Source organism: Nerophis ophidion, linkage group LG22, assembly GCF_033978795.1.
Source record: "Nerophis ophidion isolate RoL-2023_Sa linkage group LG22, RoL_Noph_v1.0, whole genome shotgun sequence".
NCBI classification, from domain to species: domain Eukaryota; kingdom Metazoa; phylum Chordata; class Actinopteri; order Syngnathiformes; family Syngnathidae; genus Nerophis; species Nerophis ophidion.
In genome coordinates, this window is record NC_084632.1 from 36,095,795 (window position 1) to 36,114,604 (window position 18,810).

General features: G+C 42.1%; 1 protein-coding gene across 2 annotated transcripts in view; it reads right to left on the reverse strand.

Annotated features, from left to right (window-relative positions):
- Positions 1 to 18,810, reverse strand: part of LOC133540826 (carboxyl-terminal PDZ ligand of neuronal nitric oxide synthase protein-like) — a 218,023-nt gene that overhangs the window by 110,742 nt on the left and 88,471 nt on the right. The window lies entirely within an intron of this gene.

Genomic DNA, 18,810 nt, shown 5'->3' on the forward strand with positions numbered 1-18,810 from the left:
CTGGAAAAAAGAGAAAAAAAAACCCAGAAGTTACCATTTATTATTGCATCACTTGAAACCAATGACATGAAAACAAAGCTACAGCTATGATGCAGTTTATGACAGAATTGCAGTAGAATGCGACCGACTAAAAGAGAAATAATCTTGTTTTCAATGTAACCGTGTGGGTGGATGATTTGAACATGGGTTCAGAATGTTAAACTGAAAAAAATATATATGCAAGTGTTATAAGTAATAAAAGTCGCTGAAAGCAAAGAAAAAAGGTGGTAATATATATATTACTAATGCAGTCACAAAGGTTGGTTAACCGTTAGGGATTAAGATTAGGGAGCACCAAACAATGTCAGGGGATTTTAAAAATACCTTTATTACGTGTAACTAATGCTGCGGGTCAAAGGGACATTAATAGCTCAGAGGAACGTCAACATTTGCATTCGAAAAATGGGAACTCTACCGGTAAAATAGGTAAATATTAGGGGTGTAACGGTAAGTGTATTTGTATCGAACCGTTTCGGTTCGGCACGCGGGCGTACCGAACAAGTTCGGAAGCAGAAGTCTTCACAAGCTGCTCTGCTTTCTGCCTCTGTCTCTGCCTCATTGTCCCGCCCACACAACCATCTGATTGGTTACATACAAAGCCTATCACCAGTGCGTATTCAGAGCGATGTAACAGCCAATCAGCAGTGCGCATTCAGACTTCAGAACGATGTAGTCAATGCTTTAGCGTCGAGCAGATATTTGTCTAGCAGGGGAGGAGCGGACTCTACCCAAATTATACTAAACAGTTCCCAGTCACAACTATTACAAACATCACTATGAGCCCGTTGACCTTCTAGAAACTTAAAACTGCAACTCAGCTCGCTCACAGTATAGGCTTGAGATGAAGGCTAATTAGCTTTTAGCGTAACATTAGCTAATTTTTCTGCGTGCGTGCGTGTTTTAGGGGCAGCAAAGCCCTGTCTGTCTGTTATTTCATTGAACTCCATTGTGTTTAGGGATGAATAGTCTCTCCTATTGCAATTGTACTATTTTTCAGCTATAGTTACATGAATCATTAGTAATGTAGCAGCCTAGTTTTGAATAGCAGGGTCCCTGCTATCACATGTTGATAAAAAATATAACATTTACATAATAAAAGTCAACTACAGGCTTCCCAAATGCTGTAATAAATTAAGCCTGATGAGTTGACATTAAACAGTTTCAATGGAAACTGTTTAATGTTGCACTTTTTATTTGTATAAGAAAGGTTTTTTCATTTTATTTAATCAAAGCAACAACTTGAGGCAGTTTAATGTGGATTAACGTGGGCAGAATTATTATAATGTTCCCAATGTTAAAAGGATAAAGCCATTGTTTACAAATTTGGTAAATAAATAACCCAAAAATGTATATTTTGTTGATGTCTTACTGTACCGAAAATGAACCGAACCGTGATCTCTAAACCGAGGTACGTACCGAACCAACATTTTTGTGTACCGTTACACCCCTAGTAAATATAGATGATTTGTAGAAAAAAGGCCCAGGGTTAGGTGTTCCAATCGTTCAAATAGAGAGATAGGAAAGAACTTTCATTAAGTCCCGAAATAAGTTGTTTATAAAGGTAATAAAGTGAAGTGAAGTGAATTATATTTATATAGCGCTTTTTTCTCTAGTGACTCAAAGCGCTTTACATAGTGAAACCCATATCTAATTTTTACATTTAAACCAGTGTGGGTGGCACTGGGAGCGTGTGGGTAAAGTGTCTTGCCCAAGGACACAGTGGCAGTGACTAGGATGGTGGAAGCGGGGATCAAACCTGGAACCCTCAAGTTGCTGGCACAGCCGCTCTACCAACCGAGCTATACCGCCCCAAATCAAGGGAAAAAACGAAAGTGCGTTGAAAGAAATATCACTTTCATTATCTTGTGGCATACAATCGGATTATTTTTGTGTCTGCAGCCATCACTTTGTAAAATGTTTGTTTAAACATTGTATTTGTTTGAAAAACTTATTTAAGTTTCTTCTCTACTATATTAGCAGAGAACCAGATCACAAGTCCAAAGTGTCAGGCTTGGTCAAAAATGGGACTCAGATGCAGAGTAAGGAACAATCCGGCAGGCTTTTATTTTGAAAGTTTCTTTTCACCTCCAGACTCAGGGCGAATCAACATAGGCTATAACCTGAATAGTCGGCGAAAAAAGGTTCCACAAAAAGGAACAACCGAAAATCACAAAAGCAATAACGAGGATATAATCTATGAAATGTATCGTAAACAAAAAACGCTCCAAAAGGAGGAAGAAACAATGGCTATAAAACTTCTACACTCTATCTTCTCTAAAAAAGGTAAACAAAAGGTGTCACTCAAAAAAATTGAGGAAAAGGAAAACTGGAAGAAAAGACTGAAAACACACCACTAACCACAAAAATAAATAACCAAAATCACTCTGCTGAGGAGGAGAAAAAGAAAACTCAAAATATCAACAAGAGAATACAGGATCAAGATTTTCAAACAAAAGACGAGGCAAGAGTTGGACAGGAAGCGAGAGAGGCACGAACAAACGAGACCATCTGGCACAGAACAAAGGGAGGCGTGGGCTTATAAGACACATGAGGGTAATAGGGAACAAGTGGAAACAATCAGGGATCAGGGATGACATCAGACTGATGACACAAAAGGAAGGGCAAGTGACCTGAAATATGAGGAGGGTTACTTTTCAAACTAAAACATGCAATTCACAAGACAGAAAAAACCAAGACCAGACACAAATAATAAATATCGAAATTGTTGGTGCAATCTACCATATTTTCGTTGTCGATTTTCATTGCAGAAACTAAAAGCTTGGTTGTTTTTGCAGGAAAGCAAAGTCCTTTATTCGACACAGATGATCACATTTTAACGTCTTCAGTGCTATTTGTTAGCTTCAACAAAATAGCCTTGATAGTATTAATAAACTATATGAGTAAATCTCTTGTAGGCTCAACTGAAAATTGATACTGTAAACCAACATTGCCGAACAACAGGACATCTATAGCTAACTTATGAGACATAATGTGAACTTCACTTAATAAAAAATACTTGAAGACATACATTGTAGATAAGATTCGTAGCAGGAAATCAACTGCAAACAAACTTATCCTTTTTCTCATTAGCGTCATAATCACAGCAGCACGGTACTCATAAGATCGATTAAATACGCTAATCCCTCAGGCGGAAAATACCACAACGCAGACCTCGGAGGGTTGTACAACTTAAACTGTATATTAAGCAAGAATGGGAAATAATTTTACCAAAAAAGCTTCAAAAATTGGTCTCCTCAGTTCCCAAACATTTACTGAGTGTTTTTAAAGGCCTACTGAAACCCACTACTACCGACCACGCAGTCTGATAGTTTAAATATCAATGATGAAATATTAACATTGCAACACATTCCAATACGGCCGGTTTAGTTTGCCAAATTACAATTTAAAATTTCCCACAGTTTCCTGTTGAAAACGTCGCGGAATGATGCTAAAAGTCGTCTCTTTTCATCGCACAATTACACAGTTATTTGGACATCTGTGTTGCTGAATCTTTTGCAATTTTTTCAATTAATAATGGAGAAGTCAAAGTAGAAAGATGGAGGTGGGAAGCTTTAGCCTTTAGTCAAACAAACACACAGTGTTTAATTGTTTAAAATTCCCGGAGGAGAAGCTTTCTTATGGATCAGAGCGGTCAAGCGAACATCCGACAGGTTTCCGTGAGAAAATTGTGGTAAAAAGTCGCCTCGTGCCGGAGATCAGCGGAGCTTGGGACCGTCCATGCAGCTGCCGTGACTTCCCTCAGAGACTGGCGTCAACACACCCGTGGACACACCCCTCCGACTATCAGGTACTATTTAACTCACTAAAACACTAGCAACAAAAAGAAAGACAAGGAATTTCCCAAAATTATCCTAGTAAATGTGTCTAAAAACTATCTGAATCGCTCCCAATGCAATCGACTTTTTTTTTTCTAGTCCTTCACTATCAATATCATCATCCACAAATCTTTCATCCTCGCTCAAATTAATGGGAAAATTGTCGCTTTCTCGGTACGAATAGCTCTCGCTGCTGGAGGCTCACATTATAAACAATGTGAGGATGTGAGGAGCCCTCACACCCGTGACATCATCGTCTGCTACTTCCGATACAGGCAAGGCTTTTTTATTAGCGACCAAAAGTTGCGAACTTTATCGTCGGTTTGGCGCAGTGGAGGTGAGGCCGTGCGCAACCCGAGGGTACCTGGTTCAATCCCCACCTAGTACCAACCTAGTCCATATGTACCATATGTCCCGGCAAGAAATCTGCGTTCAAAAGACTCCGGCTTATTAGTGATTCCTAGAGCCCAAAAAAAGTCTGCGGGCTATAGAGCGTTTTCCGTTCGGGCTCCAGTACTCTGGAATGCCCTCCCGGTAACAGTTCGAGATGCTACCTCAGTAGAAGCATTTAAGTCTCACCTTAAAACTCATCTGTATACTCTAGCCTTTAAATAGACCTCCTTTTTAGACCAGTTGATCTGCCGCTTCTTTTCTTTCTCCTATGTCCCCCCCTCCCTTGTGGAGGGGATCCGGTCCGATGACCATGGATGAAGTACTGGCTGTCCAGAGTCGAGACCCAGGATGGACCGCTCGTCGGGACCCAGGATGGACCGCTCGCCTGTGTATCGGTTGGGGACATCTCTACGCTGCTGATCCGCCTCCGCTTGAGATGGTTTCCTGTGGACGGGACTCTCGCTGCTGTCTTGGATCCGCTTTGAACTGAACTCTCGCGGCTGTGTTGGAGCCACTATGGATTGAACTTTCACAGTATCATGTTAGATCCGCTCGACATCCATTGGTTTCGGTCCCCTAGAGGGGGGGGGGGGGTTGCTCACATCTGAGGTCCTCTCCAAGGTTTCTCATAGTCAGCATTGTCACTGGCGTCCCACTGGATGTGAATTCTCCCTGCCCACTGGGTGTGAGTTTTCCTTGCCCTTTTGTGGGTTCTTCCGAGGATGTTGTAGTCGTAATGATTTGTGCAGTCCTTTGAGACATTTGTGATTTGGGGCTATATAAATAAACATTGAATGATTGATTGATTGATTGATAGTCACGTCTGTTGTGTCCTGAGCAAGACACTTCACCCTTGCTCCTGATGTGTGCTGGTTAGTGCCTTGCATGGCAGCTCCCTCCATCAGTGTGTGAATGTGTGTGTGTGAATGGGTAAATGTGGAAGTAGAGTCAAAGCGCTTTGAGTACCTTGAAGGTAGAAAAGCGCTATACAAGTACAACCCATTTATTTATTTACTAAATCCTTTCAGCAAAAATATGGCAATATGGCGAAATGATCAAGTATGACACATAGAATGGACCTGCTATCCCCGTTTGAATAAGAACATCTCATTTCAGTAGGCCTTTAAAAGGAATCAATCAATCAATCAATGTTTATTTATATAGCCCCAAATCACAAATGTCTCAAAGGACTGCACAAATCATTACGACTACAACATCCTCGGAAGAACCCACAAAAGGGCAAGGAAAACTCACACCCAGTGGGCAGGGAGAATTCACATCCAGTGGGACGCCAGTGACAATGCTGACTATGAGAAACCTTGGAGAGGACCTCAGATGTGGGCAACCCCCCCTCTCTAGGGGACCGAAAGCAATGGATGTCGAGCGGGTCTAACATGATACTGTGAAAGTTCAATCCATAGTGGCTCCAACACAGCCGCGAGAGTTCAGTTCAAGCGGATCCAAGACAGCAGCGAGAGTCCCGTCCACAGGAAACCATCTCAAGCGGATCAGCAGCGTAGAGATGTCCCCAACCGATACAGGCGAGCGGTCCATCCTGGGTCCCGACGAGCGGTCCATCCTGGGTCTCGACTCTGGACAGCCAGTACTTCATCCATGGTCATCGGACCGGACCCCCTCCACAAGGGAGGGGGGGACATAGGAGAAAGAAAAGAAGCGGCAGATCAACTGGTCTAAAAAGGAGGTCTATTTAAAGGCTAGAGTATACAGATGAGTTTTAAGGTGAGACTTAAATGATTCTAAAAAGGAAAAGGCCATGTAACACGGTGGTAAAAATGACCATGTGCCAACTTGTTTCTCAGTTCGATCATCAAATATCTTGCAGTGTTTTCAATTGAATATAAGTTGAAAATAAGTTGTAAATCATTGTGTTCTGTTTTAATTTACTATTTACACAACGTGCCAACTTCACTGGATTCGGGTACAAACTTTGTGTAAAGAGTTATCTTCCAAGTTGCAATAGTATGAAGTGAAGTGAATCATATTTATATAGCGCTTTTTCTCTAGTGACTCAAAGCGCTTTACATAGTGAAACCCAATATCTAATTTTTTTTTTTCACATTTAAACCAGTGTGGGTGGCACTGGGAGCAGGTGGGTAAAGTGTCTTGCCCAAGGACACAACGGCAGTGACTAGGATGGCGGAAGCGGGATTCGAACCTGCAACCCTCAAGTTGCTGGCACGGCCGCTCTACCAACCGAGCTGTACCGCCCCATGAAAACATTGAATCTAAAAAGCTGCCAGAAAGAATGAAGTGGTTCAATGAGTTTTCCCAAGGTCAAGAAGCACTGCCACAGTCACTGTATACACAATCTGAGAGGGTGTTTGGAGACACTGGCAATATTGTCACTTTCCACACAGCATCCTGCAGTTGACAGCTTGGTGTTTGTTCCTGGCTTTAAATATTTGAGGGAACAAGGATGTTTTAAAAATGTTGAGTTGAAACACTATTGGTAAAGGTACCATTTTTTTCAAGTTGCCTTTTAAACCAGGGACTTTATTTTTACACTTGTTTCTTTTGCATTTTTCTTATCAGCTGAACATTCTAACGTAGCTAAAGGTTTGCTTTAAATTATACTTTATATTACTATCATTTGTTGGTTTGTTGAAATTGTTCGTGCATTGAACAGCATACAAAGTGACGCCTACAAGGCAGGGAGTAACTAAACCCTCCATCCATCCATTTTCTACCGCTTATTCCCTTTCGGGGTCGTGGGGGGGCGCTGGCGCCTATCTCAGCTACAATCGGGCGGAAGGCGGGCTACACCCTGGACAAGTCGCCACCACATCGCAGGGCCAACACAGATAGACAGACAATATTCACACACTAGAGCCAATTTAGTGTTGCCAATCAACCCTTTTTAGACCAGTTGATCTGCCGTTTCTTTTCTTTTTCTTCTATGTCCCACTCTCCCCTGTGGAGGGGGTCCGGTCCGATCCGGTGGCCATGTACTGCTCGCCTGTGTATCGGCTGGGGACATCTCTGCGCTGCTGATCCGCCTCCGCTTGGGATGGTTTCCTGCTGGCTCCGCTGTGAACGGGACTCTCGCTGCTGTGTTGGATCCGCTTTGGACTGGACTCTCGCGACTGTGTTGGATCCATTGTGGATTGAACTTTCACAGTATCATGTTAGACCCGCTCGACATCCATTGCTTTCCTCCTCTCTAAGGTTCTCATAGTCATTATTGTCACCGACGTCCCACTGGGTGTGAGTTTTCCTTGCCCTTATGTGGGCCTACCGAGGATGTCGTGGTGGTTTGTGCAGCCCTTTGAGACACTAGTGATTTAGGGCTATATAAGTAAACATTGATTGAACCTATCCCCAGGTGCATGTCTTTGGAAGTGGGAGGAAGCCGGAGTACCCGGAGGGAACCCACGCATTCACGGGGAGAACATGCAAACTCCACACAGAAAGATCCCGAGCCTGGATTTGAACCCAGGACTGCAGGACCTTCGTATTGTGAGGCAGACGCACTAACCCCTCTGCCACCGTGAAGCCCATTACTGCTAATATGTAGCATCAATTGAAAAGTCACCTGCTGGAGAATGAAGAGTGTTTACTCTGCACTTCAACATCTCCATTCGCTGCCACACGCTCACAAAAGCATGCACAAAAGTGCACTTTTTTGTTTTAAACATTCTGTCTCTCACAGTTGAAGTGTAACTATGATGAAAATTACAGACCTCTGTCATCATTTTAAGTGGGAGAACTTGCACAATCGGTGGCTGACTAAATACTTTTTTGCCCCACTGTATATATATCCATCCATCCATCCATTTTCTACCGCTTATTCCCTTTTAGGGTCGCGGGGGGCGCTGGCGCCTATCTCAGCTACAATCGGGCGGAAGGCAGGGTACACCCTGGACAAGTCGCCACCTCATCGCAGGGCCAACACAGATAGACAGACAACATTCACACTCACATTCACACACTAGGGCCAATTTAGTGTTGCCAATCAACCTATCCCCAGGTGCATGTCTTTGGAAGTGGGAGGAAGCCGGAGTACCCGGAGGGAACCCACGCATTCACGGGGAGAACATGCAAACTCCACACAGAAAGATCCCGAGCCTGGATTTGAACCCAGGACTGCAGGACCTTCGTATTGTGAGGCAGACGCACTAACCCCTCTCCCACCGTGAAGCCCTTAACTAAACCCTGCTGAATAAGTTCTACCTAATCAGTTTGTATGGTCTGTTGAGTTAGCGCAGGATTAATATGAAGAAATGACGAATAAGGTATTTGATACCTCAAAGAGTTTTTTTATTAATGATTAATTCTGTGTTTGTTCAATCCCAGATAGGCTGTGATTTAAAGATGTTAAAGATGTCTGCCATTGTCCCCACATGCTTCAAAACCGCCACTATCATACCTGTGCCAAAGACATCATCCCCGTCAAGTTTTAAGGACTACCGTCCTGTGGCACTGACATCCATCATCATGAAAAGCTTCGAACGGTTGGTCATGTCACATATCAAATCCATCCCCCCCCCCCACCTTGGACCCCTTCCGGTTTGCATACCGAGCCAGACGATCTACAGAGGATGCAATCTGCTCTGCCCTCCACCCAGCCCTCGCCCACCTGGATCAGAAACTTGGCAAACTGGGCCTCAGCATCTCAGTCTACAATTAGCTGCTCGACTTCCTTAGTCAGAGGCCACAAGCAGTACGTGTTGGTATCAACACCTCAAGCACCATCACCCTGAGCACAGGGGCCCCACAAGGCTGTGTGCTCAGTCCTCTGCTCTTCACTCGACTGACACATGACTGCACACCAACCTCCAGCTCCGACCACCTCTTTAAGTTTGCGGACGACACAACTCTGGTGGGTCACTACAGGAAAGAGGTGGACCTTCTGACCACGTGGTGCAGGGACAACAATCTCTTGCTGAATGTCAGCAAGACAAAAGAGATTGTTGTCAATTTCCAGAGAGGCCACACTCAACACCTGCCACTGACCAGAGAGTAAGGAGCACCAAATTCCTGGGGGTGCACATCAGTGAGGACCTGTCATGGACTACCGACACCGCATCACTGGTGAAGAAGGCCCAACAGCGCCTCTACTTCCTGCGAAAACTAAAGCGGGCAAGTGCTCCACCACCCATCCTGACCACTTTTTACAGAGGCACCATTGAAAGCATCCTTTCTAGCATGCATCACTCTGTGGGGCGGGAGCAGAGGTGGGTGGAGTAGCCAGAAATTGTACTCAAGTAAGAGTACTGTTACTTTAGGGATTTATTACTCAAGTGAAAGTAAGGAGTAGTCACCCAAATATTTACTTGAGTAAAAGTAAAAAGTATGTTGTGAAAAAACTACTCAAGTACTGAGTAACTGATGAGTAACCTGATTACGGCAACAAATAATGCACAAAAACATAAAAATAGCAATGAGCAAATTCCGAGCCAGGAATATCTCTTAAGCAACTAAAACAATAATATATATTACATAATAGTACATTAAAATAAAATTTAAAAAAAATGGCACATTGAGCCACAATAACTTAACAGCACCATAGCCTCAGTAGGCTATCATTGATTGATTGATCGATTGAAACTTGTATCAGTAGATTGCACAGTACAGTACATATTCCATACAATTGACCACTAAATGGTAACACCCCAATAAGTTTTTCAACGTTTATCAATTACTTAATAAATGACCAAGTCGAGGTGATCTACCTCATATATACATACACACACATATCATACACACACACACATATCATTTATACACACACACATCATATATATATATACACATACATACATTTATATATACAATATATAATTTATATTTATTTATTTTGCCGTTTTTGTTGACATGTTGAAGGTGTTTTAATGAATATACATGCATGTTTAACATATAGATTCCTATCTTTCATGAAGACAAGAATATAAGTTGTTGTATTACCTGATTCTGATGACTTGGATTGATTGGAAACAGACGTCCAAGTTTTCAAATGGAGGAGAATAAAAGTTCCTCTTTTCTGTCTAATACCACATGAAAGTCGTTGGTTTTTGGCATCTTATTTGTCCAGCTTCCATATTCGTTTTTATACACTTTACAAGAAATATATTGGGGGAAAACTCCGTAGCTTGCTAGCTTGTTTGCGCTGGCTTTCGGAGACTCTTATTTTGTTAGCGCAGGCGCGATGGAGCGGCGCTTTTATTGTGAAGACAGGAACTGTGCGATCAGTCTTTAGGCTTTTGACGGGAAGTACGGTTGACATAAAAATGTCCTTTTTTCCTTTACACTTTTGATTGATTGATTGAAACTTTTATTAGTAGATTGCACAGTACAGTACATATTCTGTACAATTGACCACTAAATGGTAACACCCCAATAAGTTTGTCAACATGTTTAAGTCGGGTTTTACGTATCACGCTCACGTGACCACCTGGCTCTGTTTGATTGGTCCAACGTCACCAGTGACTGCATGTGATTGGTGAAACGCAGGCATGTGTAGTTCCTACATTGAAGCTCTGTCATTAAACAAAACAAACATTAATAGATCGATAAAAAAAAGTAGCGAGTAGCGATCTGAATGTAGATAAATGGAACGGAGTAAAAGTAGTGTTTCTTCTCTATAAATATACTCAAGTAAAAGTAAAAGTATGTAGCATAAAAACTACTCGTAGAAGTACAATTTATCCCAAAAGTTACTGAAGTAAATGTAACGGAGTAAATGTAGCGCGTTACTACCCACCTCTGGGCGGGAGCTACACTCAACACAACAGAAGAGACGTGCAGCGCATCGTGAAAACAGCTGGGAAAATCATTGGTGCGCCACTCCCATCTCTCCAGGACTTTTATACACCACCCGCCTCACCCGCAAAGCACTCACAATTGCCACCCTGCACACAACCTGTTCAGCCTCCTTCCCTCTGGAAGAAAATACAAGAGCCTATGCTCTCCCACCACCAGACTCACCAACAGCTTTCACCACCAGGCTGTTAGGCTGCTGAACTCTCTCTCCCGCCCCCCCTATTCCCCCCCCCTCCCTCAATCCTCAGCCCGATCCAACAGGCTGTTAGGACTTTGAAATCCCCCTACCCGGAACAACCTGAACTCTAAACCCCATGAACCACAGAAAAAATGACTATGCAAAATTGCACACATCTGCTGCTATATCATAAGTATTTACACTACTGATGAAACACTCATTGTTTACAGCAGGGGTGCCCACACTTTTTCTGCAGGCGAGCTACTTTTCAATTGACCAACTCGAGGGGATCTACCTCATTTATATATATCATTTATATTTATTTATTTATGAAAGAGACATTTTTGTAAACAAGTTAAATGTGTTTAATGATAATACAAGCATGTGTAACACATATAGATGTCTTTCTTTCACAAAGACAAGAATATAAGTTGGTGTATTACCTGATTCCGATGACTTGCATTGATTGGAATCAGACAGTAATGAGGATAACGCCCACATTTTCAAATGGAGGAGAAAAAAAGTTGTCCTTTCTGTACAATACCACATGAAAGTGGTTGGTTTTTGGCATCTAATTCATCCAGCTTCCATACACTTTACAAGAAAAACATTGGCGGCAAATTTCGTAGCTTGCTTGATTGACATTCACGGCACCCGAGGGTCTTGTGAGATGACGCTGGCTGCTGCCAGTTCCTTATTATGAAAAAATGACAGAGAGGAAGGCGAGAAACACTTTTTATTTCAACAGACTTTCGAGCCGTCCCTTCCGTCAAAACTCTAAAGGCCGACTGCACATTTCCTATCTTCACAATAAAAGCCCTGCTTCATGCTGCCTGCGCTAACTAAATAAGAGTCTCGGAAAGCTGGCGTGCACAAGTGATGTGCACGCCAGCTTTCTGAGGGATCGCTTGTGCACGCCAGTTTTCCCAGACTCTGTATTTCGTTAGCACAGGCAGCATGAAGCAGGGCTTTTATTGTGAAGATAGGAAATGTGCAGTCGGCCTTTAGAGTTTTGACGGAAGGTACGGCGCGAGAGTCTGTTGAAATAAAAAGTGTTTCTCGCCTTCCTGTCGGTCATATTTTAATAATAATGACCTTGCAGCAGCCAGAGTCATCTCACAAGACCCTCCGGTACCGTGAATGTCATTTAAGTGACGTCTTGGTGAAGATTGATGATCACTAATTTTTAGGTCTATTTTTTTTTAAAGCCTGGCTGGAGATCGACTGACACACCCCCCGCGGTGGACTGGTAGCTCGCGATCGACGTAATGGGCACCCCTGGTTTACAGCCATATCCTATTTAAAAACAACAGGAACTATATATATTGTCATTTTAGTAGGTGGACATATTTACGTTGCACTTTACTGTTGTGTTTTCTTTTCTTTTTGTCTACGCATGGGAGAGTGCGAAACAAAATTTCGATTCCTTTGTATGTCTTTACATGTAAAGAAATTGACAAACAAAGCTGACTTGACTTGACTTGATTTACAGTTGAATGGATTTGTAGATGATCTGGGCTTAAGTCTAAACTAAGTGTTTTTGCAACTGCGCCAATGTTATCCTCAGAATGTTCAACTAACTTGAAGTGTTTTGTCAAGAGGTTTCAGAATGTGCTTCTTCTATTTTGTGCTAAAGTCAAACAAAGAAAACTCTCTGAAGTTGTCGTCGTTGTGTTTTTAAGTTATTATTCCTTGATTTTACCAGCCAGGCCCATGTGGGAAGGGATGTTCTTCCATGCAGCCCCTGGTCCTAAAATGAGTTTGACACATTGGACATCTGCTGTATAAGTGCTCTTGTGTCCAGGGACGTACAACCTTGGTCTACAAACTAATAAAAAAAGACAAGATTTTGTGATAGTACTACCTTCTAGACCTGTAAAACAACGGCAATCTAGTGATTCAATCACAAGGCACAGGGAAGGTTTGAGTCCATAATCATGTTTGTTTTTAAATCTGTGTATATTAACAATATTCCATCCATCCATTTTCTACCGCTTATTCCCTTTCGGATTCAATCACAAAGCACAGGGAAGGTTTGAGTCCATAATCATGTTTGTTTTGAAATCTGTGTATATTAACAATATTCCATCCATCCATTTTCTACCACTTATTCCCTTTTGGGGTCGCGGGGGGCGCTGGCGCCTATCTCAGCTACAATACGGGGGAAGGCGGGGTATACCCTGGACAAGTCGCCACCTCATCGCAGGGCCAACACAGATAGACAGACAACATTCACACTCACATTCACACACTAGGGCCAATTTAGTGTTGCCAATCAACCTATCCCCAGGTGCATGTCTTTGGAGGTGGGAGGAAGCCGGAGTACCTGGAGGGAACCCACACATTCACGGGGAGAACATGCAAACTCCACACAGAAAGATCCCGAGCCTAGATTTGAACCCAGGACTGCAGGGCCTTCGTATTGTGAGGCAGACGCACTAACCCCTCTGCCACCGTGAAGCCTATTAACAATTTTTATTTTCTTATTTTATCTGTTTTGTAAAATGTCTTTAAGGTAGGGCTGGGCGATATATCGAATATACTCGATATATCGCGGGTTTGTCTCTGTGCGATATAGAAAATTACTATTTCGTGATATTCGAGTATACGTTCTCACACAGTTGCTTTTAGCTGCAGGCATTACACTACAGGCTTTTCTCACTCTCTTGTCTCTCCTTCTCACAGAGAGATAAAACAAGCGCACCTTCTTACATACGTCACATACTGTCACGCGTGCAACGTCATATGCTTTCATGAATTGATTAACGTGGACCCCGGCTTAAAAAAGTTGACAAACTTATTCGGGTGTTACCATTTAGTGGTCAATTGTACAGAACATGTACTGTAATGTGCAATCTACTAATAAAAGGTTCAATCAATCAATCAATCTCGCGGGTAAAGTTAGCTGTGATGCCACCTCAGTAGAAGCATTTAAGTCTCACCTTAAAACTCATTTGTATACTCTAACCTTTAAATAGACTCCCTTTTTAGACCAGTTGATCTGCCGTTTATTTTCTTTTTCTTCTATGTCCCATTCTCCTTTGTGGAGGGGGTCCGGTCCGATCCGGTGGCCATGTACTGCTTGCCTGTGTATCGGCTGGGGACATCTCTGCGCTGCTGATCCGCCTCCGCTTGGGATGGTTTCCTGCTGGCTCCGCTGTGAACGGGACTCTCGCTGCTGTGTTGGATCCGCTTTGGACTGGACTCTCGCGACTGTGTTGGATCCATTATGGATTGAACTTTCACAGTATCATGTTAGACCCGCTCGACATCCATTGCTTTCCTCCTCTCCAAGGTTCTCATAGTCATCATTGTCACTGACGTCCCACTGGGTCATTATTGTCACCGATGTCCCACTGGGTGTGAGTTTTCCTTGCCCTTATGTGGGCCTACCGAGGATGTCGTAGTGGTTTGTGCAGCCCTTTGAGACACTAGTGATTTAGGCCTATATAAGTAAACATTGATTGATTGATTGATGCTAGCGGCGCAGTGTGAGTGGTAATACGAGAGAGAGAGAAGGTGCACATCAGGTAACAAATGAAGGAAGACTGATTAATTCCCAAGAAAAAAAGCAGGGGGTCTATCGTCTGGCGGTGGTTTGGCTGCAAGAGGGAATATGTTGAACAGACAACAGTGATATGTCAAGTGTGCGGCAAAAGTGTTGCTACAAATAGTAGCATTACGAAAAATTTGTAGTATCATTTGAAAAGTCACCCGCTAGAGGAGGAAGAGTGCTTGAAACTCTGCATGTCAACAGCTCTGTTCGGTGCCACAGCAACAAAATGCCGAGGCAACCATTTCCACTTTAACACCGTATGAAACAAATTGTCAACAACAGAAGGAGATAACGTCTGCAGGAACCTACCACATAGTGAAGGACATATACTATTTGATTTCCTATTATGCAGCTCATTTTTACTTAAGAGTTATGGAAGTATCTTGTGTGACATCATGCACAAAAGTGCACTTTATTTGTTTTAAAACAAACAACACTTTAATTTAGTATTGTTTTGATATGTCATCTTAGTGACATCATGCACAAAAGTGCACTAATAGCTTTTTTTAAAACGTCTCTGATAATCTTGCACTTTCTGCTTAGAATTGACATGAATGTTTGTGCCATATATAGTCGATATATATATATATATATATATATATCTATATATATATATATCTATATATATATATATATATATATATATATATATATATATATATATTTATATATATATATATATATATATATATGACTATATATATATATATATATATATATATATATGTATATATAGGCTTAACACAAATATGCACGCAACACTTTGGTTTTTGCTCCAACTTTTCATGACTAAAAACTCAAAGATCTAAAACGTTTACTATATACTAGGGGTGTAACGGTACGTGTATTTGTATTGAACTGTTTCGGTACGGGGGTTCCGGTTCGGTTCGGAGGTGTACCGAACGAGTTTCCACATGAACATATGAAGTAGCCGCCTGAGCTAAAGCCATAACAAGCTGCTCCGCTCCGTTCTGCCTCTGTCTCCTACACAGCATCCAGCATTGTCCCACCCACACAACCATCTGATTGGTTACATACATATACGTATTCAGAGTGGTAACAACCAATCAGCAGTGCATATTCAAAGGGCATGAAGTCAGCGCTTCAGCGTCGAGCAGATAGGTGTTTAGCAGGTGAGCAGCGGTCTCTCCCCAAATTATAATAAACACCTCCCAGTCAATGTTCTAGATAACGTTCTAGAAACAAACTGTAGCTCAGCTCGCTCGCAGTCCTAGTTCGAGGTGAAGGCTAATTAACTTTTAGCGTAACGTTAGCTCATTTTGCGGTGTGTGTGTTAGCTCATTGTGCGGTGTGTTTGTGTGTGCGTGCGTGCTAGTGACATAATAATGTAAGTGCATCATTAAGCCTACATGAACTCCATGGTGTTCAGGGATGAATAGTCTCTCCTGTTGCTATTGTACTATTTTTTCAGCTATAGTTACATTAATCTTTAGTAATGTGGCAGCGTCGTTTAATGGCAGGCTCGCTGCTATCACATGTTGATAAAAATATAACATTTACGTAATAAAAATCAACGACAGGCTTCCCAAATGCTTTAATAAATTAAGCATGATGAGTTGACTTGAAACTGTTTAATGTTCCCCTTTTTATATGTAGAAGAAACGGTTTGTCATTTTATTTAATCTGAGCAACAATTTGAGGCAGTTTAATGTTGATTAAAGTGTGTCAAGCTTTGATAAAAGGATTGGACTCAGATGCAGAGTTGGGACTTTAGACAGGCTTTTATTTTGACAATTTCCTTTTACCTCCCAAGTCAAGAATAAACATTATCTATAATCACAAAAAAAAACTACTCGGCGAAAAGGTTCCAGAAAAAGAAGGAACAACCGAAAATCACTCCGAACGGAGGAAAACAAGAAAAGTAAAGACGAACTATAAACAGTATTAAACATAAAACGCTCCAACAGGAGGACCAAAACAACATCTATGAAAATTTCTACACTACCTAATCTAATAAAGTATTTAACAAAAATAGTCACTCAAAAAGTTGAGGAATGAATGAAAAACTTTTAACTGAAACTTACCACTGCGGCCGAATAACTAAATAATCAAAATCACTCTGCTGAGGAAGAAAAAAGGAAAACTCAAAATATTCCTAAAGGGGTTCAGGATCAAGGGACATAAGCACAAGACAAGGCAAGGCATGGACAAAGACATGGACGCTAGAGAGCACGAACAAACGAGACAATCTGGCACAGAACGAAGGAAGGCGTGAGCTTATAAACACATGAGGGTAATAGGGAACAGCTGGAAACAATTAGAGAACAGGGATGACGTCAGACGGATGACACAAAAGGAAGGGCAAGTGACCTGAAACGAGAGGAGAGTTACTTTTCAAATTAAAACCATAAGACAAAAAAACCCAAAACAAGACATCACTCACCGCGGTGTGACAAAGTGGTCAGAATTTTTATAGTGTTCCCAATGTTAGAAGGATAAAGCCATTGTCTATAAATTTGGTAAATAAACAACCAAAAAATTAATATTTTGTTGTTTTCTTACTGTACCGAAAATGAACCGAACAGTGACCTCTAAACCGAGGTACGTACCCAACCGACATGTTTGTGTACCGAAAATGAACCGAACCGTGACCTTCTAAACCGAGGTACGTACCCAACCGACATGTTTGTGTACCGTTACACCCCTAATATATACACTAAATACCCATCCCTCTCAAACGTTGTTCACAAATCTGTCTGAATCTTTGTGAGCATTTCTTCTTTGCCAGGATGATCCCCCCCATCTCACAGGTGTGGCATATTTGTATTGCACTCCACATTGAAACCACAGCACACAATGTCAGAGTGATGGGTTGCATAATCAATCAATCAATCAATGTTTACTTATATAGCCCTAAATCACTAGCGTCTCAAAGGGCTGCACAAACCACTACGACATCCTCGGTAGGCCCACATAAAGGTAAGGAAAACTCACACCCAGTGGGACGTCGGTGACCATAATGCCTATGAGAACCTTGGAGAGGAGGAAAGCAATGGATGTCGAGCGGGTCTAACATGATACTGTGAAAGTTCAATCCATAATGGATCCAACACAGTCGCGAGAGTCCAGCCCAAAGCGGATCCAACACAGCAGCGAGAGTTCCGTTCACAGCGGAGCCAGCAGGAAACCATCCCAAGCGGAGGCGGATCAGCAGCGCAGAGATGTCCCCAGCCGATACACAGGCAAGCAGTACATGGCCACCGGATCGGACCGGACCCCCTCCACAAGGGAGAGTGGGACATAGAAGAAAAAGAAAAGAAACGGCAGATCAACTGGTCTAAAAAGGGAGTCTATTTAAAGGCTAGAGTAAACTGTCAAAATGCTGAAGTTGGGGAATTCGGTGCCTTACTCAGACCCTTTTAATTAACACCCATAGGAAAAAAAACACATCCACTCACATAATTCATCTCGTTGTATTTCGGCACTTCTTCATTATCGAGAAATGGTATTCACTCTATCTACCTTGCTATTTTACCAAAGGAGATCATCAAGCTAACGCAGAGTTTGGCAATATGCATGCACTGAGTTAATATCCTAACCTTTTATCAACACCATGACCATCTCATTAAGAAGAGCACATTAAGAAAGTCACTTGCAGCTATTTATGAGACGGTACTGATGGATGAGATGGGACTACAGATAGTAAGAGCCACAAAGTAAGAGGTGGAGAAATGCATTGGCAATAGAGAAGCTCGGTCATCAGTTACACAGTGACAGTATTGTTCAGAGGAAATGTCAACGTTTTATTAGCGTTGAAGTTATCTTTTGTTTAATAAGTGTGCTGCCAAATAAAAATGGTTTCCATAGTTGTGTGTAATTAGAGGACATTGTTGAAGAAGGCTGTTGCTGAGTCAGGCATATCAGTTCAGGAAAGTGAGAACATTTATATTTCAGTCAGATTTGTGCAATCCGGTCTTTGTTTCGGCCGACAGTTAGAAAGTGTAATGATACACTTGTGATCAAAATTATTCAACCCCCACACAATTTTGGTGTTTTAGCAAGTTGGA